This window comes from Sciurus vulgaris (genome assembly GCF_902686455.1).
Source record: "Sciurus vulgaris genome assembly, chromosome: 10".
Classification (NCBI taxonomy): Eukaryota; Metazoa; Chordata; class Mammalia; order Rodentia; family Sciuridae; genus Sciurus; species Sciurus vulgaris.
In genome coordinates, this window is record NC_136470.1 from 27,305,384 (window position 1) to 27,323,798 (window position 18,415).

Consider the following 18,415-nt stretch of genomic DNA (forward strand, 5'->3'; position numbering starts at 1 on the left):
TTTGAATAGTTTGTTTGAATCACTTAATTGTCAGATTGAGGATATAAGGAAATCAGCTGTTGAAAGAACAGGACAAATGGAATTGACCCAAATGTTGCTAAATGCAATTTATGTGATGTTCATATATGAAAATCATACATGTTTACTTTCTTAGTCAGGTTAGAGGCTATAGAGCAAAATGCAGCGGTTGAAGTTCTTTGACTAGTACAATTGTAAAAACAAGCAAATGACAGAACACTGCTTGCAATTGCAAAATGTGTCTCTACTTCTCAATGAACAGGAATTAAATTTTTCATTTTGTGGAAAGAATTATCATGCTAATATTCTGCACTCATAAATGACCTCTAAATGGCTTTATAATCGTTATGCATAGTATGAGTCAAAACTTTTAGAATAGGAAATGCACATTTTTATGATTCATGAGATTTATTTCAGCATCAAATCTCACATCCTCATGAAATTTGCTGTTCATTTAATTTGGAGCCTGTGTTCTGACAATGTAGAAAATTAGTAAAAATTCAACAGAATTCATTGACACAGAACTCAAAAGAAATCCTGTTCATTTGACTCTTTGCCATCTTTCTGGCAACTAGTTTTCCTTCCTTACAACACATGGTAGATTGTTTCAGTTGCTCAGTAGATGGCATTAATAAGGGGATAGAACCCCATATGTACCAGTTACCTTCTGTTTGATACAGAGCTTTTAGTTCCAGCCATTAAATGGGTCACTAATTCTTGTCAACAATCTCAAAAGTGCCAGCTATTGTTCCTAATGGGGATGGACTGGGAGGGTGTGTCTGTCTCAGCAAATTCTGCTGCCACTGATGGAAAACAATTCAAAGTGCATGCTTTCAGTGGATCTGTAATACTATGTACTAATGTCTTTATGTAGGCAGAATAATAATGCCTTTAACAGGGAGATAAGGAATGCATTAGTGGTAACATATTTTTCACACAGAACTAAACCAACAACTATGGGACCAAACATGTGGGTTACTTATAAGATTAAAATATAGATATACAGTGTTATTGTAAATTAAATGCCTCAGGTATCCTCTCCTTTTATTCCTCTCTAATTGCTACCACCTGAAGCTAGGAGCTTATCACTCACTTTACACCTGCATTCCTGGAAATGTTTCCTAGGAACTTTCATGGCTCTAGGCTGCTCCAGACTTTGCCCCTTCCAACTGTCACCATATATTGCATAGTACTTCTGGGCTAATCCATTTGAAATGCTTTCATTATCTTATACCTCTGCTTAAAAATCGATTTTTGATTCCCTATTTCAGACCACACAGAACATAAATTTCTCTATCTAGATGTCAAAGTCACACATAAACTGTTTCCTTCATTGTCACTTTGTCTCATTAAAGGTTATATCCCCTAGAAACTGCAGTCTTTCACTCAGGAGATTCTGCTTATACAAAATGTCCTCCACTGTGACTCTTGTCTCACTAAAGAAGTTCTACACAGTCTTCAGTATTATAAACCTGATAACAGCCACAAGCCACTAGCTCATAATTGCTACCATCATGAAACCCCACCTCCGCTCAGTGACTATATCACTAATAACACTTGCCAGTTGATGGCTTTTTATTATTTAAGATTATTTCATGTGTTTTAGAGACATCCCTATAATTGCATCAAAACATAGTTGAGGAGAAGTACTATGTTAATTACTTTAGTAACTCTGACTATGACAAATGGTGCTAAAATACAACAGCACTAAAACACTATTGATCAGTTTTAGTGCATTTCCATAAGTAATAAAAAAAAATTAGAGCATTATATTCCTACCTACTACTGAATCCACAAGCGATTTTTCTTGCTTTTCCAGTAATGGAAATAGTTTGCAAATAGTAACAAAAAAAATTTTGTTTTGTTTTCTTGCCTTGAAAGTTAATACTTGTTACATACTATAGATGGTAAAATTCTTAGCTTTTGAATTTCTAAACATGTAGGTAGTATAATGTTTCAGAACCATTAGAAGATATGTAAATAGCTTGATTTTTGTGAACCTCTAAGTGTGTATGTAGTCTTGCTAAAATATGTGGAAACTAAATCTCACATACCACATCCTAATAAAAGTTCTTGTGGGCTGGGGATATAGCTCAGTTGGTAGAGTGCTTGCCTTACAAGCACAAGGCCCTGGGTTCAATCCCCAGCACTGCAAAAAAAAAAAAAAAAAAAAAAAAAGTTTTTGTTATTTGCTCAAAAATCAGCATAACAATATTAATAAATACAAGGGAACTTGGCAAGTGTATCCTTAATAATTCTTTATTAAAGAATTATTTTTGGATTGCTGAAGAATTATATTTTGTTTCTGATTCTTTTCATTCCTTTAAACCAAAGAAGCTAGCAGTTAAAGTTTTTCAAGCTTTGTGATCGGTAACAATGCCACATACCTCAGTGGTGATCAATTCTTGTTAAACTGCTTTAATGGGTATTAGATAGATTTAACCATTTTGAAAGTCTAGTCCTTTTGTAAGGCACTCGATGTATTATTTTGCCTTCACATTTCTTTTAATGTTATATACAATTCTAGAAATTAGTTTCCACTGGAATTTTTGTAGGCTTTCTAAAGTCAAAATGGATTTCTAAAGTCAAAATTTCTAGCACTTCTATTTTGTAATTCCTACTTTAAAAACATAGAAATCACTTGTAAATGATCCCAACCAAACAAAACAGCAAGAATGGGTCCAATGGTAGCTCTCATAGATGGATTTTCAATTTTCTATATCTTATTTTTTCTTGTGCCCACATGGCTCTACCCTGTCCTGTCATGCATAATAATCGAATTTAGCCATTCCACTACTTTTGGAATATACGTGTATACACACACACACACACACACACACACACACACACACACACAATTACAGTAACCTTTGAAGAGTGGCATATAATAAATACTGATATTAACATGGTTAATATTAACATTGATAATATTTAGAAATATTGATGGTGTAGATATTAATATTTTATTAATATGCTGGGATATTTAGATATTCTGAAAAAAAAATGCAATTTAAGAGATTGTTCAAAACACATAGGGGTGGGTTTGGAAAATATGAGAGCTCATAGAAATGAAATGAAAAAGTCAGAGTCATATAATGTGTTTTTCTGGTGCATATAATGTAAGTATGCAATGTAAAGAGGAGAGCTGTGACAACCAAATTATTTATTTATAAGTGGCATTGTAGCTTTGGAGGACTGTTTTCAGATTATTTTTTGATATTTTTCTCACTTCAAAATCAAATAAATCTCTTTTGAAACCAACAACAAAAGGAATACTGCCTGTCCATCAAATGGTAGTTATGTTACTACATAGAAAAAGTTCACTACACATGAATAAATCAGGAAAATTCCACCTAATACCTATGTTAATTTTATCTCTTTAATTTACTCTCAGTATTAATTAAAAATCTTTCCATTTTTCCTTCCCTTAATTTTTATAGTACCTATTATTTCTATCTTAATATTAAAGAGAAGATTTGTATGAGTATTTGCTTCATTTGCTTTGAGAAAAATCTGAACATATTGATGCAGTGCCTAACAGACCTCTTTCTTAACCTCTGTCAGCTCAGCAGCCTTCAGTGAAAGCCAAGTTCAATAATAGGAAGGCATCCATTTCCCTGGACTTGACTACACCCCAATCATCTCTTTAATAGACTGAATACACCAGTGCCTGAAACTCAGATAGACTTGGGATGGTAATGAGTCTGGGATTTTTTTCCCCCCAAAATATTGTGCATAATTATATTCATGAATTCCATTTTTTGAACTCTTTTTCATACTCTCCTCACACTAAGAAGGGCAATGTTAAGTTTGTCTTATGAACACAGTTACCATTTTCAAGTGTCAAAGCAGAGAGGATGGCAGCTTTGGCCAAAAGACACTGTCCTTTGAGATGAGTAAGTGCTGGCCTTACTGCCAGTGTCTGCATGAATGCTCTGTTCATTCTGCAAAGTTTTTTTATTTGCTCTGCTCTATTTAGCTGGCATCCTCTATCCCTGCATAAGAAAGACATTTCTATGATTAAAGCACATATGCTTATGGCAAAAATACAGTACTAACCAAAAAGTGAAAAATTAAAATATTTTTGGAAGATTATGTGTTATTTTGTTTTTGGCTATAGAAAAGAAAAAAAGTCTGTTTAAAGTGTTGATGAAGTACACTGTGTGGTCTGAAGTACTGTGGTTTGGTGCCACCTAGCCAGATGGGTTTCTATTGTACTTAAGTTCTCAGATTTTTCTATATTCCATGACTTCTTAATATCCCTTTGTCTAATAAAGCAAAAGCAATTCATAGTGATATGACATAAAGCATTAGAAACATGTAATATAAAGATGGAAAATGTTACTTCTCTGAGAAGTAGGGAAGGATTCTAATAATGAACATTTGTCAAAGGTAAAGATATATACAGATAGATAAACCACACACCAAATTGCTCACAAGAGAGTGAATCTATGTGCTGAGAACATTTCCTCAACTTTCATCTCCTAAAGTTTCATAAAGGAAGCAAATGGAAGTGGGAAGATGGTCCTGAGAAAGTGGTACCCCTTCGTCTATGTGTCCTTATTCCAAACAGACAAAATTATTAGCTTGCTAGGAGGTTGCAATACTAGATTCAAGCGGAAGACGAGGGAGAGGATGAAGAAAAAAGATGACTACATAGAAAAAGAAAAATTAAAAGAGAAGAGAGATTACAGTAGTAATAGAAGTGGGAGACCAGCTGATTAAAAAGAGAAATGTCCTGAAGAAAACAAAAAGGCTTACAACACAGCACTTAGTTTTTGCAACTTTCATTTTGCTTCAAATGGGAGCTGCAGAGAAAAACTGAGGTTGGAACTGCTGAAAAGTCAACTATGAGGCTGAGGATTTAATTTCAGACTCAGCTTTTCCCCATTTTCTAGCATGGAGGTTTTCTTTTTTCTTTTTTTTTTTAAAGAGTCTTTGATCTTTTGCTTTAACAAGTCTGGTCAATATATAAAGAATCAAAATTGTGAGTGCTAATGCCTCTATTTTGTTAAACCAAGTATTAAACAGTGTACTATTTGTGTGGTCTGAAGATTATTGGAATTGAACCTTGTGTATGAGGTGTTTGAAAACTCTGGAAATAAAGTGCTTAACCAGGAACCCTAAGTCATGTCTGGCTAGAGAGATATTTTATTTATTTTAGATGAATTAAACCGAATAGTATAAAAACATCAATTCCCTCCAGCAGAGACTTCTAACCAATAATTTCATTTGGATAAGTCAGCATATAGTTTGAGAATTTTATCTATACTAGTTTTCATACTAGACCCATTTAACCAATAGTTATTCTTTCTTTTAGTCTATATCACAAATTAATAAACACTTCAAAAAATTCCACTTCTACCTAGACCAGAGGAATAGCAAGTCTATTTTAGAATTACTTAAAATAAAAAGATGGAAACAATTTAAAAATTCCTTCTTGGTTTCCTATATACAGCTTTTATAATTCACCCCACTTCTGGTTATTAAAAGAAGAACTAGAACAATTTGCTGATTACTAGATGTAAATACTCTGCTAAATAAGATGTAAATACATGTGTATATATACATGTTAATATATATAAATATATTTAAGAGTTAAGTGACATTAATACATGGAAGAAAAAAAAATCTTGATTTACTTTCTAGCTTGAAGTTACACCTCTTTATAAACAATGCCAGTAGAAGCAATTATAAAACCAATTGTGGGGTCTATTCATTATTATTTATTTGTAAATTGAGTGCATACCTTGATTATTATGTTCTAAGTTTTTTCCTAAGGAAAAAGTAAAAGACACAGTCAGGTGAGATGGAGCATGCTTGTAATCCCAGCGACTCAGGAGGCTGAGGTAGGAGGATCATGAGTTCAAAGCCAGCCTCAGTAACTTAGCAAAGCCCTAAGCAATTCAGTGAGACCCTGTTTAAAATACATAAAAGGGCTGGGGATGTGGCTCAGTGGTTGAGTGCCCCTGGGTTCAATTCCCGGGATAAAAAAAAAAAAAAAGAAAAGACACACATGCAACCCAAGAATGCCATGGAAACAAATAGGGTTTAATGATTAAACTACTATTTGGTGACAGTTATGCAGAGTTAGTTTGCATAAATTTTGAATTAAACTTAAAACATCCACTTAAATGGATCATAATTGGCAGGTCGATTATTCTAAATAATATTGATTTGTTCAAATATTTTATATATCTGTAAACTGTTTTTCAAAGACTCAGCAAACAAACTTATATAAACATTTCTGAAAAGTTCTGGATGTGTAGATCTAAAGTTATTTTAAAACATGAAACTGTAAAGGAATCTTAATGCTTTGTAATTAAATCTTATGACAGCAGGGCATGCTTCCAAAAGCCTTTTGAAATGTCATTATAGGGACTTTTCAGGTACAATCATACACCCAGAATAGGAAAATAGAAAACTAAATGTAATATTAGATAGGAATTTCACATGAATATTGGGGAATACTTACCAAATATGAAACCATAAGTAGGATTTCAATTTGTAGAAATAGGAGAAAAAAGTTATAGGAGAAAGGGACTGAAAACTATGCCAGTTTGACACAAATATTGGGTGTATGATTAAGAATTGAGAAATTTAGTGCAGAGAAAGGAAACTGTGACCAGGCTACAAAGGAGAAAGTGCTCCAGACCAAGCACTTAGAATTTATTTTGTGGATAACCAGGCATCATTGATCTATGCACGCAGCATCCACAAGTGCACTTTGGGGATAGCATCATGGCAGTAGCAGGTTAGAAGTTTTAAGTGGAAAGACGGGAAGCAAGAAACTGTTGCAAAAGTGGTGTCAAATATCTATAAAGATTTACCCACCAACTAGTATAGGTGAAAGAAATCTACTTTAAAAAGAAAAATTACAAAAATGTATGCTGATAGTGGATATTAAACATCAAGGGAGTTTTCAATATTGGAGAGAAAGATGAACTTGGAAATTCTACAAATTTCTCATGGTAACATAACCAGAATACAAAACTACAAAAAAAAAAAAAAAAAAAAAAAAAAAAACCAAAATATAAATGTTTTATATGACACTGATTCATTTGTCTATAAAGGAAATTTTGATGCTTTAAAAAAGAATATTTACTTAATGCAAGTTATTGTTAAGAGTGTTCTCAAAATTTATATTTTCCTTCGTGACTACACAAATTCCTAATTTTAAACCTGAGATAAGAAAAGTATTTATATTCTAATATGTCCTTGTTAACAAAACTATAAATTTTAAAAAATTTGCTCATGTAATTTTAAACTGGAAAGACACAATTGGTAATTGAATTTAAGGAGTGGTTTGTTTTTAGACACTAAATTTAAAAAATATTCTATAAAAATAGGATATAGCTTCTTGCCAAAAGTAAATTAGAGCAATATTAAAATAAGTAAAGATTCCTTTTAATTAAATGTTGCATCAAGAAACTCATAAAAATACCAGTCTAGGATGACATATTTCTTTGTAATTATAAATATGAATTCAAACAAGCACACTGTCCCACCTTCCACAAAAATAACCTGTGAAGGTTTAAAATTTAGGAAGGGAGTTCATTTTAGGTTTTAGTGTTTTAAAAATTTCAAGAGTTTTTTTTTAAAGTTATCTCTTGAAGGAATTCCAAATGCACTTGACAATTCTTGACCACATAGACTGGAGCTATATGTGGCTGGCTCCTTGGTCAAGGAAATACCACCCCAGAAAGAAAAGAGTGATGGGCCATAAAGGGGAATCAGAGGTGAGGACTGGGTAGTATTTCACCCAACCAATATGCTCATGAATAATAACTGATGCTCAAATTACTTTAAATGATCATATATTCCTTTTGTTTGTGAGACAATTTTTTTTAAATGTAGTGTTTGAATAGGACCATAAATGCTACAAAAGATAAAGACCATTATCTGCTTATTCATGACTGGGATATGGCTTAACCTAAGAGTTTTAAAATGACAATTATGACATGATGAAAATGAGGTGTACCTTTACTGACAGCATAAATTAGAAAAAAGTGATTAATCAAATTAAGTAATTTGTTTATTTTCTCCAGTTTTGATAAAAGTTCATAGATTTGTTTAGATAATTTCATGACCAAGATGAAATATAGTAAAACTTGAGTAATAACAAATTCTCAAAAGATTCAAGGCTATGAAATTGACTCATCTTTGTGAAATTCAACCTCATCGTTCTTTACTAACATTGATTACACAGAGAACTTACTAATGCTTATGTGTCTAATTAAAAATCAAATATTTGCTTAACTAAAATATTGGCCTAAAATACATTTTATAATATTTAATAACTGCCTAAAATCTATTAAACTCTCAGAGAGAGGGAAAACAGTCATGTTAGACTGTTTTCTTCTATGATCATTTAACTGAACTTTGTTTCCAGTGTGGAAAAAGAAATCACTTCTTTTCTCAATTATGCTAATTCATATGTAGGCAGCATTAAACACAAAAGGAGTTAAAGAATATGTTATTAAGGTCAAATATTTGATTTCTTTTTACTCCCATTCATTTTTAACATCATGGATATTCTTTCTGATGAGTCTTGCTGCGCTTCAGTGAGATCACTGAAAACTTCACACTTTGAAAAGGTTGTTCTTCAAGTGACTTGAGCACTACAAAATTGTATAAAAATAAAAATTAAAAATCTTATTGGAAAAGTGGGATCCTGAGTACCGAGACATCTTTGATAATGTTATTGTGCTCATTTTGAACAGTACTGGTTGAACATTTTGAGTCAAAATATAAAGTGCATTTTTTTAAAGATTTACAGAAGTACAAAAATATTAATGTTTTGGTGCTCTTTTATTTTAGAAAGCTTTTTTCCTAAATCTTTCCTTGTTTTTCAAAATACCAGGCATATATAGAAGAAATCATTTCAGGTTGATATTCAAAAATATTAAGATTAGGAGTGAGACTTTGATCATATCTGTCTTGTGTTTATAATTTTATGTAAGCTACTGGATTACTATGGTTTCAAGTTCTGTTCACTCCCTGCCTTAAACATATTGTCGCACTACTCCATTTACATCAATGAATTAACTTGCACCTACATTTTTATACTGATTACATCCAATTGCTACTTCTACCCCAGATTTGTCTTTCCCATGGTCTGCTTAAATAACTACATGAATATAGCCAAGACACATCAACTGTTCAACATGTTCGTAGTTGAACTCATCATGATATTCCCCCAAACCTGTTCTTCTAGCCATTTAATCACACCTCCATCTACTCAGGCTTTCTTGCAAACCTTTGGGAGCTATCCAAGATTTCCAGCTTATGCTAACTTTCCACATATGAGTGGTGAAGTTCTGTCAATTTGTTATCTAAAATATATCTTGCTTGACCTTCTCAGCTGTATCTTATCATTCTCCTCTACTTGGATCACTCTCCTCTTCTTCGACCTTTCCTGTTTGATCAATTTACATAGTTTTCTCAGTTGCAAAAACTTGCAGAGTGCATTCTGAAATGTAAATCTGGTCAACTCATGCTAATCCTTAAATTTATTCATTTGTTCTGCCCTGTCTTTAAAATCTGGTTCAAAGTTATTAGCATTGCCTGCAAAGCTCTTGTGTTGTGGCACATGTTTATTTATCTTCCTTCCCTCACTTGCCCTCTACATTCTAAACTCACATTATTATTGTTCCTCATATGTATTTTCCTTGCAATCATTATTTGTGATGCCTGAAAGCACCTTATCCATTTAGTCATTCTGCCTGACTCTTGAAATCTCTCCTTCATATCTCATTCTCTGGAAGCCATACCTGAAGCTTTTTGTCCCAAGTTAGAAATATGATACTCTGTGTTATTTGGTCTGTGCACATCCCTCTGAGAATAGATTATGTGACTTATGATTACTGAGTCTTCAAAGACCAGTACAAAATCTAATATACACTGCAAGATCAAAACACGTTATATACAGGAATAAACACACTAATAAATGGAAATAAATGATACAGCTACTTAAACACTTTAAGAATTTTGCCTGTTAAATGTTTCTGAATTTAAAAATACTTATTTTGGATTCTATACAGTTTAGGTGTTTAAATGAAATGGATTTCTAAAATTTGACATCTACTTTCACTGACTGTACAGGGGAGAAGGAATGATATCACATAAATTTTGTCAACCTCTTTCACAAAAGATGACCCAAAAAGGTAAAGTGAGGTAATCATAATTTATTCGTGCACTATCTTAACATTCTGCATTTTCTGTTAACCGATTTGAAAAGATTAGTAAGTTATTTAGGGTTAAGTATTAGGATATAATGATGACTATGCTGTTAAGGTCTCCATCTGGTTGAAACCCTTAGATTTGGGATTGTAATATGGAAAATCTGAGAGTGTGGGAGGATGGATAGGTACATCTTCTCTTTCTGCTGACACTAATCAAATTTGAGTTTCTCTACAGGTGCTTGAATTGGCTACAGACTTCCCCTATTTACAACACCTACTAACACATATGAAGAGTTCAATAGTATATTTGGTCCCTTTGCACATTTTGTATCAAGAGATTCTCAAAGGTCATTACTGGAAGGATTGAATCATTGAAGTTTGTTGTAAGAAAGGAGTAAGAGGTAACCAACCTGTCACACAGACAGCAAGGTGAATACTGGCTACCATTTTCCCTTTGCTCAACAAACTACTCTCCAAATATAGAGGCTTATAAAATGTTAGTTCTGTGAATTGTAAAGTATGCTTTAAATGTTTTTTTTTTTTTTTTCCTGGAAGCACCAAAAAAGGAAGTGAACTTTCCTTTCTAATAATAGTAGAACAGAGAAATATGCCCAAAGCAAGGCAAAGCAGAAGACTAAGACAATTACAAGGATAAATCAGGCACAAAGGTGGTTTCTGCCTCGATAATCCAGGTAATTGAAACCAAAGCAGGTTAGGGCATGTAATTGGCAGTTTTCCTACATGCTTTGGTAGTATAGACATGATGTTTTCACAAGTCTGGAACCAGTTTTAAGCTACAGCATTCTTCTCTATTTGTGGTACATTTTGAAATACGGAATGAATTACTGGAGTTTCAAATGACATATTCAAGCAATAAATTAATTTGACAGCAATAAGTTAATGAGAGAGTGAAGCTTTTACATGACTCTGTGCAGACCAGACTGGCACAGAGAACTCTTGCTGTACATACATACATACAAAAGCACATACAGACTTCTCTCAAGTTTTGACCTTTTCTCTTCCTCAAAAGGAATCTCAAATTTAGTGCTGAAAACCTGGTTCCTTTTTATGTTTCTGTCTACTTCCAAATATTTACTTGTTCTCCCATATACCTTAGCTTCATTTAGTGTATCATCCACCTGGGAACACAAAAAACCCTTTCCTTTCACACTCAATTTACCTCTCCCCCTTGACTATTCAGTAATTCTGAGAAGTTCCCCAATTGGATTTTTCAAATGATTTGTCAATCATTCACCAATACCTCTCCCTAGTCTTCCACCAGTCCTTCATTGTTCTACATTAAGTCTTCATCTTTCTTGCCAAGGTTGGTGAAATAACATCTGAATTAGTATCACCATGTCTGTCCTGCCTCCCCAGAAGCCAGTCACCTACAATCAAACTACAATGAAAACCCCAATGTCATATTCCTGTTACCTGTAGATAAAACCAAGACTCTCAATATTGCTGAGGCAGATTTCAATGACCTGTCTTCAGCTTTTGTTTCTATTCTCAACTTGCCTCTCCTATCACACAATTTCTACTCCACCACCAAGAACCATAGATCTGTTCCTTTCCTCCCTCCACTCACCAGGCTGGTTTATGCTTTCACATCTCTGCTTAGTGCCTTTTCCTTGAGTCATTTTTACCTCTAATTTGTCAGTTAACTCTAAAATTAAATTGTTCTTTCATACAACAAATATTTATTAGGTGCCCACAATGTACAACCCCTAGATTGAACTCTGATTTTCAAGTTGCATCAGAAACCCTTGTGGGCATCATTTTTGCCCCAAGAAGGCTTGGAGGCTGGTCTATCTTCTTTCCTCTGTGAATATTCCAGTAAATATCTCAATCGACCACATTATAATCACGGTTGCTTTTATCTTACCCAAACACTAAGATCTTTCTAGAGCAAGTTCTCATGTTTTAGTCTTGTATTTATCTTCTGAGCCAAGTATTATTATGATGGTTGTTTAATAAATATATTTTGAATTGAGCTCAATGTTGAGATTGAAGGCTGCTAATATAAATTAAATTTATAGCAATAATATATTTCCCTCCTCTCAGTTTTTTTCCCATTATTATGCTCATTCTCATCTTTCTCTCATCCTTTTTCATTTTCTACGTTTGTCTGTTCCCCCTTGACTTAAATATTTGGAAAGCTGTGCACAGACTGTCACCTAGACATGGTAATAGTGTCAGTGGTCATGGTCTTGGTCACAGCAGTTCATTAGTGTTCTGCCAAATTTGAAATTCCAGGTTTCTTCTGGTTCATGGAGAGAATGCATTCTAAAAGGGAAGAAAGAATGAGGAAATATTCTATAGAGGGGAGTGCTACTAGAACCAATGTTTTGGGATGAAACTAAGTCAAAGTAGGAGGAATCAAGATCACTCTGTATTGAAATCATGAGTTCCACTGTCACTTGAGGCTCCTGGGGAAGAAATGAAAGATACATTGATTTTAGACCTGAGAGGTTTCCTAAATACCCTCAGAAACATCAGAGAGGAAAGAAATCAGATAAGCACTTAGTCTAGGACCCTTATTTCATAGTTAAGAAACTTGAAGGTAAGAACAGGCTTATCCAGTTCTATAAGCTGACCAGGGATATCCCTGGAAACACTGCCACATACACTGGTACACACATGCACATGTGAACACATATGCCCATCTACATATACACAGAGCATATGTGAATAGACATGTAAATATACATGCATAGAAAACCTTAAACACAACTGCAGTGACACATTTGCCAGTACAAACACAAGTGCACACATGAGAGCACACACACACACACACACACACACACACTTACATTTTATTATGTGTAAGTTTTTCATTTCTCTACTTCATAATCTAGACATATCCTACCCAAGCCAAGTCCCACATGACCTAACTCCTATTTCTTCCACTCTACTTTCATCACTCTGAAGCCATGGAGAATGATTACAAACTGTGATAAGTTCTGATATTTTTAAAATTTTCATAATTATCAACCAATAATTATAGAGAATTATGGAGAAGTATTTGATTGAGCAAAAATCACTTTATCAAAATGTTTAAAAACTTTCTAACTTCTTATTCCAGTCTCTCTCCATTTGTCACAATGATCCAGAAGCCACGTTTGAACTGCAAGCAGTTCATACACCATGTTTTGAGGAACACTGCTCTAAAGAACTACCATTATTTTGGCCAGCAGGCACATGCTCACTAAATGGATTAAAGAAAGACCTCACTGCTAATAGAAGATATAGAGACTTAATATTAGAGGTGGATTTTTTTCTTTCTGTCTTAAATATATGTGATTTTTTAAAATGCTATCATCAGCATTAGCTGGGTGATTCAGAGTCTGTTCTGCAGCAGACATTTTCATTCACAAATTCATTTCTTAATTAGAACTTATTGACTACCATTCTATACCAGACACTATCCTACATGCTGGGATCCAAATTTGCATAAGATATGGTCCCTGCATAAGATTCAAATTAAATCCATTTTGTAAAATAATTGGTATGTAATCTTCAAAAATATCAAGGTCATATAAGTCAAGGAAAGTCTGTGGAACTTTTCTACACTAATGAAGACTAACAAAATATGAATACCAAACAGGGAACTTCAATTGGAAATAAATTCTTACTCTGTGAAGTACATTAATTGGAATTTATTTGGACAACTGATGAAACTTGAGCAGGATGTGAGTATCAGATAGTAGCAATGTATCAATGTTATTTCCCATCAACTCAGCCTACCGTAATATGATAGCATAACTTGGATGGCCTCAGCAAGATGAACTTATTTCTTGCAGTTTGGGAGGTTATAAAATCCATGATCAAGATACCAGCATATAGATTCCCCAGTGAGGATTCTCTTCTTAGTTGCAGATTATGGCATTCTTGGTATGTCCTCACATTGTGGAGAGACACACTTAGCTCTCTGGTTTCTCCTTTTCTAAGGACACCAAACCCATCACCAGGGCCTCAGTCTCATGATCATCTCTGAAAGGTCCTCCTCCAAATGCCATCACATTGGTATTAGGGCTTCAATAAATGAATTTTGGGGCAGAGGGCAAAAAATTCAGTTCATTTCACCTAATTCTGTTGTTGTTATTATTATTATCATTATTGTTATTATTATTTTGATCCTGTGGAAAATATCCTTGTTTGTAGATACGTAAAGTAGTTGAGAAAGTTTTCTGTACTTATATTAGTCAGCTTTTTCATCACTATGACCAAAAGACCCAAAAAGAACAGTTAGAGGAATCAAAATTTATATGTGAGGCATAATGTCATGGCAGAAGGGTATTACAGAGGAAAGCAGCTCAGGACTTGACAACCAGGAAGCAGAGAGAGGGCTCACTCACCAGGACCAAAATATAAACCTCAGAGACATGTCTCCATAACCTACCTCCTCTATCCACACCCTACCTGCCTAAAGATTACTGCCCAGTCAATACATACAGGATTGTCCATTGATTAGGTTAAGGCTCTTACAACCCAATCATTTCACCTCTGAAAATTCTTGCATTGTCTACACACGAACTTTTGGAGAGTATACCTCATATCTAAACCATAACAATGCTATGCTTGCAAATTGCTTTTAAGTTCATGGGCTTTCAAAAGGATGTTTAAAGATATTATTTTTGACCTTAAGATTCTACTAAGGAAGAGAGACATGTTTGCAACTGTAAGTAAATTCAGTGAAATATGTGGTAGTGTAACAAAGGATTGAAATAGAAGAGGTAAAAGTGAGTCTGCGAAAAAGTAAAGCAGGATAGATCTAAAAAAAGAAGTCAATCTTAAACATGACAGAATATAAAATATAACCCAGGGGGCAGTGGTCCCCATTTATTCAATAAGGATCAGAGCATTGAAAACAAAGGTATTGAAAAGGTATGTATTTCAACTGATAAGATTCAAACTCTAAGATTGGAATGGTCAGTAATTAGCTAATAAATAATAACAATAAGGAAGGAAGGAAGGAAGGAAGGAAGGAAGGAAGGAAGGAAGAAAGGGATTAATTCAATCAGTCTTAGGAAAGACTGATCAAGTTCCTTTCTTCTTTTTCAGTGACTTGCTCAGTTAAAAAATAGATGAAGTCAGCATTGGAGACAGTGACTTGTACAAGTTAGATGAGAAGAAAAGTCATTATGCACTAGGCATTACATTTAGCTTCACAAGAGACTTTTTATTCCCCTTAATTCTTATTTTTTCCTAAAGGAAACTAAAATTGGGATATCTATTCACCATATTGTAAATTTACGTCACCAATCAATGCAGACTAAGGTGGAATCAGAGGTTCTTTCAAGCATGAATCAAACTAATAATAACTCTACTTTTGCTGGTTGATATAATGTCAGAGATTCAAATGGCATAAGTAGCAATTTGCATTACACAAAGTACTGAAAAAACATTCTTTATTCTGACAGAATTCGCATAAAGAATTGCTTCACTTATATATTACTGGTCTTTTTAAAATAAATATTGATATTTTAACTCACAGAGCCAACATTATTATAGTATTAAAAATAATAACAATGTCTTACATGTATATAATACATGAAAGGTGACAGTGGTTTTATCTTTCCGTCTATATGCAATAATGTAAATCCAAGTTGAATACATACAAATAATGTTTTTCCTAAATTTATAAACATCTTTCTGGAATACTTAGCTTGTAAATATGATATTCGAGAATGAATAATTTCAGTATGAATACCAGAAAGAATCATCAAAATTCAATTCAAAATAACTTCTATTTCAATTATATATCAAAAACCATAGATTGCATTATTTGTGCCTAATCCATCTGGAGAATTGTTTATGATTTACTCCAGGAATAACAGAAAAGCAGATAGTGGCACCTTGTAAAATTTTTGTGGGATTTAACAGTTTTACTTGATTACTCCCTTTTCTCACATTTCAATTCAATTTAATTGAACAAATATTTGCTCTGCATATCTGCATATATTAGCTTCAGAGATGAATAATACATAGTCATTACCCTCCAGGGGTTAATAGCCTAGTGAGAAAAAAGATAAATACAAAATGAATTTTTATATATGACAAGACAAGAAGATTTATTTCTTTTCCCCTGAAGTGCTATAGAAAGCTGTGATAAGGGAAGAGTCCCTAAATGCTATGGAAGGAGGTGTCATTTGGGGTGAATCTTGAAGACATGGGTTGACTTGTAGTTTTACATACCTGTAACAAAATCACAGGAACACTTTCAGTATAAGTGTTCTTTCCCTGACCATTGCTGTGCACTTATGAATACTATTTTCTGTGCCTCATTACTGTTACACTTTTTCTTCACTCTTTAATTTCTTGATTCAGTGTACATAGGGTAATTATACTTCTTGTATGTCTGCCAAAAATGTAATTAAGGTAGGCCTCTTTTGTTCTATTTTAAAGTTCTACTTTCTAAAAAGAACAGTTTAGAGGATCTATTAACTAAATCATGATATACCCAAAAGATTGTCTAATACCCAGCCTTTAATAAGGAGGAAATGGATAATATGCTGACTTTGGAGGACATCTATAATTAAAATAGTAAAACTCACAGAATTGTTCATATAGCATGAAAGTGTTATGTGCACATATTGTTATTTATATCTGTGTATATGAAAAAGGGATCCGAAAGCAACCAAAACTGTAGCAGAAGGAAACTTTCTATTTAGTATAACTGTTTTTTTCAATTTTAAATTATTTAATCAACAAATATATTTATACTGGAAGAAGTACAAAGTATCTATCATCTATTTCTCCACTCTAAGAATTACGAAATACTTGTCTCTTACTCCAATAATTAATTTTTAGAAAACGTAAAAGATCATAAACTGTCTGCAGATATGCAGAAATTCTTGTACAACCAAATTGCAATGAAAAGGATCAGTGAAAAAAAACTATGCTTACATCAAAGCAGAATTCTAATTTTATTAGAATTAAGGCCTAAAGAAATAGTTTTCACAAATAAGCAGCAAGGTTAAATATTTTCTGTCAATATACTCAGAACATCAGTAATAGTCACCTAAAGATGAAAGGCAACAAATAACGACGAATTTGTGCAATCCACTTAACATTTTTCAAAGCATCAGTAACTGGAAATAATTTTTTTCTTTGAAAGTACAGCAGACAACATATAAAGATTAAATAGAATTCTGAAACCTTGGCTGTTCATCAGAAAATGATTCAACACTTCATCACAAAAGGTTCTATAGACTAGAACCAAAATAAAAAAGCTGGAAAAATGAAGAACTTCTATGACTTCTGCAATTGAAATACACCTCAATTGACCACACCAAAGGGTTCAAGTTGTTCTGGCCCACTAGTGATCTGGGCCCAGTCCTCTGTCATTCAACCAGATCATAAAAATTAGCATGTTCTTTCCATATCAGATTCAAGGAGTCATTTTACAGTCCTTTTTATTTTTTTTTCAACTTGGTCCTCATTTCAGTTCAATGAATAGACAAGAATGATGTTATTACATGTACTTTACAGATGAGCAAATAGTATCCTAGAGGTGCCACAATTAGACAGCCATGAATGTCCTGAACAGAGAGAAAACTATTTTCTACAAACCTAGCAATCTTAAGAGTTCATACACCAAGATGTAAATAAATGCCACCTGTATTGTCATCTTCCAGGGATTTTTCTGATTCCTGCCCCACTATTAGTTTTTGTGTTGCTGTTGGTTTGTTTTAGTCATATGTCTCTAATCTGTTCTATTCTCCTCTTTCAGGCAAGGAGCAGTCTGTCCTGAATTAGAAAAGAGGTGCTAGAATGTGGGAGTGGTGGTTGACCTACATCTGAACAATTTGCATATGATTCACCACAATTAAACAATTTGATTTGAAATAGCTACAATTAAGTTATTATCAGAGAAGTATTTACTAGACTATAAAATCTAAATTTATCTTCACATACGCCCTTACCAAAAAAAGGGCCACATTTTCTGCACTTTTAAGTACAGCAAATACTGAAGTAAATTCCTCCAAATTAGCGTTTATGTTGTTAAATTATTGACAGTTAATTATATGTATGGTTATTTGAGTTATTTCCTTAAAAATTATGGGTTTAGAATAGCAAGAAAAAGATGAACTATGGTAAACAAGCAATCCTCAGTTTCTAACTAACTAACTATATATATATATATATATATGTATATATATATATATAATATATCCCTTTCTGATTTACATAGAAATTATATATAATAT

At 33.3% G+C, this 18,415-nt stretch overlaps 1 protein-coding gene across 10 annotated transcripts in view; it reads right to left on the reverse strand.

Annotated features, from left to right (window-relative positions):
* LOC306638119 (uncharacterized protein) overlaps positions 1-18,415 on the reverse strand; it is a 734,580-nt gene that overhangs the window by 269,727 nt on the left and 446,438 nt on the right. The window lies entirely within an intron of this gene.